The following is a 6,050-nucleotide window of genomic DNA, read 5'->3' as shown; positions in this document are numbered from 1 at the left end:
GCGGGAGGTGCGGGCGGCAGGGGAGGATCAGAGAGCCCCAAACCTTCCTGGAGGCGCTGGGTGGCTCCACGCGACGCGAGTCAGAGTGGCTCTGGCGGAACGCCCCCACTTCTGACTCCAGGGCTGGGCCGCTGCTGTCGCTCCACTAGGGCGCTACCAGTGAGTGTAAAAACCCCCCACAAAATCTTATACTCCTCAGGGAAAAATAAAACCAAACCAAAACCCCCCAAACACACAGATGAAGGCTGAAAGGCTCCGTGATGTCAACTGACTCGTTTTATTCATTACATCAAAGAGGAGGCGGGAGGGGTGACATGAACTCCACTGGCCATAGGTTAGGGGGTGGGAGAAAGCAAAGTGGGGGAACCTCTGGGATTGGATAAAAAGTAAAACGTTAGACACACTTTCTTTTACTAAGTGGGTGCAGGACAGCTAACAGGCATCAATTAACTCAATGACAAGGAGGGGATTTGTGGGCTCTGCAGAGCGCTGCCTGTGCTTTGAGGGGTCTGGAAAGAGAAACATTACTTAGACATTCCAAACATGTGTTATCATGGATGCAAAAAGGCAATATGTAGGCTCAGTTCAGGACAGGATTGACCTTTGTCAGGGAAAATACAGGCCTAGGCCATGACTACCCACCGTAAACTGCTTTTAGTTAAAAAGTCTTAATTTCACACCATACCTTGTGGTAACTTCCGGCCTGAGTTTGTAAGGCTGCCACACAGGCCACCCTGAGCTGCCAGGTTAGCACGGGGCCGTGTGGGAATGTCCCAGTGGTGAGCGGGACTGACTCCTCGGCCTTCACACCAGGACCCCAAACACGAAATGCTCAGAGGGCAGAAGAAAACCTGGGTAAGAAGAGAGTCCTGGGGAAGGGAAGGCATTTCTAAATATGGCCCCAAACTTAGAAGTCTTTAGAGGCAGACCGGAAAACTCAACTAGGTGAAAATGTTAAAAACAAGCCGTGAACCAAAGAAGACACGCTTTGCCCCTGGTATTACAAAGGGCCAATCTCAGCAAGATTAATAATAAAGAGCTCCTACACATCTAAGAGAAAATGCCCGCGTCCCACACAAAACCATCGGATATTCCTGGAAAGGAAATGCAAATGAACAGGAGCAGGCTCCCTCCTCCCTCAGAAATTTAAATTCAAATTAAAAAGCTGCCCCTTTCTCTTTCACCTAACAAAGCTGCAGGGATCAGAAGGTAATCACCCCAGAAGGGTGACACTCTGAGCCTCTGAGGATGTAGCCTCCCCCAGTCACCCTCTGTGGTGCCTTTTCCCTGGAGACGTTCCCAGCAGTTTACCCAGACCTTGGTCCTCGGGGGATGGACATTTGATTCGTGAATTCCCACACCGTGACTCAGACACTGTTCTAACAGTGCACCTGCAGCGGGAAGCTGGAAGCTCTGTGTTCTGGTTGGAACGGATCTACCCATCACTATAGCCCAGCAAAGGAAAGGGCTGAAGTGTGTTCACAAAGCTGCCACTTTTATAGGAAATTTAAACAAAGCCAAAAAAAAAAAAAAAAGCCCACACTATTTTATTTGCATGTTTCAAAGGCATGAATGACCGCAAGTGTCAGCAGTTTTCCCTGGAGGCGGGAACCAGGTGGCTAGGGGTGGGGGTGGGGCGTTGCTATGCCTGTTTGTACCTTTTGGACTTTATACTGGGTTTGGGGGTTGAGGGCTCACTAGAGGGGAGACAGGAGCTGCTGACCCACCAAGCCCAGGGCCAGTGAGGGCTGGAGGGGGGCGGCCTGGGGGGAGGAAGCCAGAGTGTTCCCTACAGAGCCCTTTTTCCGTGGACACCCTGCAAGGCCCCTCACCCTGGCAGCAGGGGGTGGGGACAGCCTTCTGCTGCTCTGAATGTGAAGGGAGGGAGGCCAGCTCCGGTTCGGCTGAGCTGTGAGTTTAGTGCACTGTGCTGACCCAGTCATGTGGGGACGTTCCATCCAAGCCCACCCCCTGCCCCAGGCTGAGCTCCGGGCCCCTCACGGCCCCCATTTCTCCTAGGGCCTCCCTGAGCGCCCCCCCTCAGTGTGAGGTCCCTATGCTCAGGTTCTCTACCAGGGAGGAGGGGAGACAGCAGATGCCCCCACCCTCACCCCAGTGCTCCATCTAGGGGGCTGGCTAACTTGTAATGAATAAGGAGCCCTAGACTGGAGAGCCGAGCCCTCTGCTGAGTAACTGCATTGGCATGGGAAGAACCCTGGGACCCACCTTGAGGGGCTTCACATTCCAGATGGGCAACGGAGGCCCCGCCACAGAGGCTCTGCCGAGAGGCACTTGCGCACACACAGTCTGTATTCTCTCTCACAGCACACAGCAGAAGGCACTCCAACCAGATCAGGTGGCCAGCTGCCAACAACAAAACGACTCAAATGTTTTAAAGGAGACTTAGAACACATCCCTTAGAATACAGAGATGGGAAAGAATATCTTAAGCAAGATGAATAGGGAACTGGGCAAACTATGAAGGAAAAGTTACTATTTGGCTACATTAAATAAATGTTATCCTATATAATAAAAGGCTAATATGCAAATTGTCCCCTTGGGAGTTCTATGGACCAGTTTGACCACTTGCTATGACGTGTGCTGACTACCAGAGGGCAGTGCGGAATGAAGGAAGGCACTAGGTGACAGCTGGCAGCGGGGGCAGGGGGGTGCAGCAGGTGGGGAGGAAGGCCCTTATCGGCCCTGATTCCAGGCCAGGCCTAGGGACCCTACCTGTGCACCAATTTAGTGCACCGGGCCTCTAGTGTAAGTATAAGTATGAAAGTAAACAGTAGGATACAAGTCATCGATTAAGTCAAAAGGCAAATGGGAGAAAATATGTCCTATGCATGTGATAAAGTGATGCTGGAGGAATGGATGGGCCAGATTTCCCAGATGGGAGTGGGAATGAGGTCCTTGAGAAATCTTCAGAAAATGAATGTCCTAAGATTCGCACAGGGGGATGGGATATGGAAGAAGGTCTTCATGGCATGGAGTTACATTTCCTGGGTTCCAATGTCTTCTGCCCCTTAAGCCAGTCCTGGAAAAGGTGCACTGGGGTTTCAGCAGAGCCAGAAGCAAGGCCAGTGTCCAGAGCTTCCGTCCTGTGATGCAGTGGGTGTGGTTCCGCATCCGGCTAGTTAAAGTCTGTTAGTCCAGGTGTGGAGTCCAGCATGGCCCTGCACCACGTACGTACAGACGAGCACATCCCCGGCCACAGGAGCCCAAAGAGGGAGAAGAGAATGTGAGCTGCTGTTACTTGGCAGTTTAAGTATTCAGGTATTGTGCTTGCAATGGCCACCCCATCCTGGCCATTACCTGTTTCCAGGTGTGACCGACAGGTAGGCACCTTCCCACGTCACTCAGACCTCACTGGGTATGCATCTTTTGTCCAGTCGCTTCCCCCAGCAATTAGCGACAAACAGACTTGGGAAGTGTTACATGCAGCTTTGGGTAAAGCTATATAAATGACATCCATGTTATTTGGTCTCCCCTTTCACTCCTTTCCTGTTAAATATTAACCAGATTATTACAGAGGTATCGAAAGGGTTAATATACTTAAGATAGAGAGGAAATTTACACATTGAAAAAAAAACAAAAGAAAAATTGACACAGGATATAGTCAGTTTACAGGAGAAAATGAGAAAAGAGGCAAATAGCATGCAATATGTGAAATGCTGCTCAGTTGAATGTGTCTTTTTTTAAAAAGACATATATTTTATTGATTTTTTTACAAAGAGGAAGGGAGAGGGATAGAGAGTTAGAAACATCGATGAGAGAGAAGCATCGATCAGCTGCCTCCTACATACCCCCTACTGTGGATGTGCCCGAAACCAAGGTACATGCCCTTGACCAGAATCGAACCTGGGACCCTTCAGTCCTCAGGCTGATGCTCTATTCAGTGAGCCAAACCGGCCAGGGTGCATGTGTCTTGATACAAATTAAAACAAGACACCTTGTAAAAAGCCGCACAGGAGCCCCAGGATGCAGCACCTCTCACTCTGCTTGGGTGAAGGTGAACTCCCCAACTCTTTGAAGGTTACTGTGGCAACATTAAAATGTAATAGAAAACACAAAGACCTAAGGCAGATGCAAGGGTGTTGGCTACAGAAGTGCTTGTAGTTGTGAGACAGATTAGTGTGGGAGCCCTGTCCAGAGTACACCGGATGTTCAAGGCCACGCTGAGCATGGGAATCCTAATCAGGATGTTCAAAGCTACTTTGCTATACACAGGTGCAAAAGCAAGGACACAGCAAGCTCTTCACTGCACAGGTGCTCTGGTTGTCCCTGACAGCAGCACCATGTGGGCAGCTTCTGGCTGTGAGCTGCTCTGGTGGAGGCAGGCAGTGTAGCCCAGATGGCATCTGGGTCCTGGCAGGGGAACAGGCCTGGAGACATGAAAGGGCAAGGTGCATCCCTGAACCTCCTCTTCTAAAGGAGAGGGGCGGACTTGGACCCAGGGGCGGACTCTGGTCGCCATGAAACCAGATGGGGTGCAGCGGTGGCTTGTTGGGGATGTGACCTGGTATTTTGAGAGGAGGGGCTTCAAGCTGGTGGGGATGGAGATGTTTCAGGTACCAGACTCTTGGCCTGTGGGTGTCCCTCAGTGCTCAGCCCTCATGTCAGCCTTGCTCCAGGAGGAGTGTCCTGTTGCAAGAAGGGGAGGGTGGAGAGGTGGAGGTGGTATCTCCTGCACTGCTGTGCTTGGCATGCCCGCTTGTGTAATTGTTGTCTGCAGTCACTGTCCCAGGGCCCACTGGGGTTCTCTCTCCTGGGGCTCCTATCACTCCTTCTCCCAATGCCACTCAGGCGCCAGAGAGCGCCCTTGCTGAGCACTACCACGACCTTCGGAGGGCCTTCTACCCAGCCCTCATCAGCTACATGAGCTCTGCCCCGTGGTGGCCATGGCATGGCCTGGTGGAAGGGGTGGAGGGCCCTGGACTGAGCCCAGAGCTGCTGAGCCCTTGGCGATCCCCACTCCTGACCTTTATCCCTGTGCTGCAGGTCTGGGAAGGCTCCCATGTGGTCTGCACCTCAAGGGCCATGACAGGGCGCATGGACTCAGTGAGGCTACCCCCGCACCATTCGAGGCGACTTCAGCTTCCACAGCAGCAGGTACAGGGGCCCGGGCACACTCAGCCACAAGCTCATTGGTTTGCTGGGCGAAAATTAAGCCAGAAGAGACCTTTGATGTGGGACATCACACCCACTGCTTGCTAGTCTCAGGGAGATAAAGCATTCCCTGAGTGTTGTGTATGTACTCTGTCATCATTGTCTGTTGTCTGACTCTATCTTGCCAGATACCCCGAGGGAAGACTGGTGGGAAAATGAGACTCCCAGTAACAGTCTGGGCTGGTCCATGAGGTGGTGGGTCAGAGCCAAAGCCAGGCTGGATCCCAGTTTTCTAGCTCCCCTCTTCTTCCTCTTTCCTCTGCGTCATCACCCAGCTGCTCCTCTGGCCAGCAGGAGAGCAGCAGCTGTTCCCAGGACCCCAATGCATGCAGAAGCCTGTTCCTTACCTCTGGGACCTTCCACCTGTCACAGGACCAGAAGGCAACAATCCACACCAGCGGCTCTGTGGAGGGGCCCAGAGGGAGAGCCGGCTCTGGTTCCAGAGCAATGAGCTGGTGGACTGGGCTGCCCACATTCACCCAGAACCCACCACCCCATCCATAGAACGGAGCCCACCCTGTGCTCTGCTGTCTGCCCCAGGCCCCTCCCTGCTCACCCCTGCCCTAGGTCAGAAAGGCTGACCCAACCCTATGTGCCCTTTGGTATCCTGAGCCAGTGAGAGACTTTCTGAACCAAATGCCAGGCTGCCTATGGGCGTCTCCAAAGGTGGGTAGTCTCCCCTCCCCTCCCCCACAGGGAGACATGAAAACTCACTGTGCTGTGCTTTGGCAGGTGGCTCTCTTGGTTGGAGTGTTGTCTTGTGCACCAAAAGGTTGCAGGTTTGATTCCTGGTCAGGGCACATGCCTAGATTGTGGGTTCAATCCCCGGGCCAAGTACATAGGCGAGGCAGCCAGTCAGTGTTTCTCTCTCACATCTCT

At 52.6% G+C, this 6,050-nt stretch overlaps 1 pseudogene; it reads left to right on the top strand.

Annotated features, from left to right (window-relative positions):
- Positions 1-3,172: 3,172 nt before the first annotated feature.
- LOC107184791 lies at positions 3,173-5,956 on the top strand (annotated as a pseudogene).
- Positions 5,957-6,050: the final 94 nt, after the last annotated feature.

This window comes from Myotis davidii, unplaced genomic scaffold, assembly GCF_000327345.1.
Source record: "Myotis davidii unplaced genomic scaffold, ASM32734v1 scaffold970, whole genome shotgun sequence".
Lineage (NCBI taxonomy): Eukaryota > Metazoa > Chordata > Mammalia > Chiroptera > Vespertilionidae > Myotis > Myotis davidii.
This window is presented reverse-complemented; position numbering and strand designations above follow the sequence as displayed.